General features: G+C 42.8%; 1 pseudogene; it reads right to left on the bottom strand.

Annotated features, from left to right (window-relative positions):
• Nucleotides 1-609: 609 nt before the first annotated feature.
• LOC114614573 lies at nt 610-966 on the bottom strand (annotated as a pseudogene).
• Nucleotides 967-1509: the final 543 nt, after the last annotated feature.

Genomic DNA, 1509 nt, shown 5'->3' with positions numbered 1-1509 from the left:
TTGTGCTTTTATTCATTTATTTATTCAGTGAGTATTGACTGGGGGCCTAATATGGGTCAGGCAGTGTTTGAGGCACTGGGTTATTACTGTGAAAAATAATGTCTTCTTGGTTTACACTGCCATTAGAGGAGGCTACCAAGGAATAGCATAAGTAGCTACAATGTAAATACAGTAAGGTGGACAGTGTCATGAAGAAACTGATCAGAGAAGACGTAAGGGAAATGACCTTCTGAAATAGTCCCGTGTTTTATAGTTCATTGATTTTTTTTTGTTTTTTTTTGTTTTTTTTGTTTTTTTTTTGTTTTGTTTTGTTTTTTTTTGTTTTTTTTGCAACCTAAAAATATTTACTTCTGAAAACTATATTCAACTGCTTTAGTAAACCATACAAAGACGATAAGGAGACAAACATGTACATTTATAGAACTGCATTATCAGTCAGGCCAGATCCTGCAGAGGGAATTCCCAGCATGACCTCATTCATCTGTGAGGACACAGAGCAATCCTTGTTTGGACATACACCATCTTCTCCTGCGTGAGCCGCTCTTCACCTCCTGATGACTTCTTTCTACGCATGTGTATGTCTAGTCGTCTGCTTCTCAGAGCAGACATTTACCTTCCTCATCCACCAGCCATCGGAGGAGGGCTGGGGCCACGAAGGTGACTGATCCGACCCATTCTTCGTGGAGGGTTTCCTGGTGGCCCTCTGCCATTGTCGTATCTGGAATCAGAGGAGCTCCCGTAGCCTCGTCTTCTCTTCACGTCTTGCTGAAGCAGAGTTTTGAAAAAAAATCAAACACGAATTCTGCTATTCCCCAGAAGAAATCTGTTATGAAAGACAATCTCCATGGGGACTGATTCCGGCTGTCCAACACTTGACCATTCGAGATGTAAACCATCTTCCCTCCGATTGCCCGCTTCCTAGCGACAGAGAAGACCCGACGCCCAGTTGTTGCTGTACCTAGCCTCCCGCCCCGCCCTTTACCTAGTTCATTGATTTTTAAGATGTGCTTTCTCAAAAATAATTTTCACAGCTCTAAATTTAGGCTGCACTGCATGAGTGATAACATTTCCTACTTTAATTGGCAGCATTTCTTCAATAAGGGTGTGTCTCCTAATATCAGAGCATCTCAGATGTAATAAATGTGGCATTACTCACCGTGTGCCAACCATTGCTCTTAGCACTTAATGCATGCTGAGTCCTTCCAAGAGCCTTATTAGGCTGGTACTTGCTGTAATTTGAATTTGCTCCCCAAAGTTCACATGTTGGGAACCCGATTCTTTCCCTATGAGAGATGATTCAGCCATGAAGGTTCTGTCTAGATGAACAGATTAATGGCATTGCGTGGCACTGGACTAGTCATTGCAAGAGTGGTTTGTTATAGCACCACGTTCCACGTCTATCTCCTGCTCTCAGCTGCCTTGCGTTCTCTCCCCATTTGATGTATTCTGCTGAAGCATGATGTAGCTTAAAAGCTTCCCAGCTACAGTCCCTTGATCTTGGGCTTCTTA

The sequence above is a fragment of the Grammomys surdaster genome, unplaced genomic scaffold (genome assembly GCF_004785775.1).
Source record: "Grammomys surdaster isolate TR1022 unplaced genomic scaffold, NIH_TR_1.0 126391, whole genome shotgun sequence".
Taxonomy (NCBI): Eukaryota; Metazoa; Chordata; class Mammalia; order Rodentia; family Muridae; genus Grammomys; species Grammomys surdaster.
The sequence above is the reverse complement of the archived record's forward strand: the minus strand, read 5'-3'. Positions and strand labels throughout refer to the sequence as shown.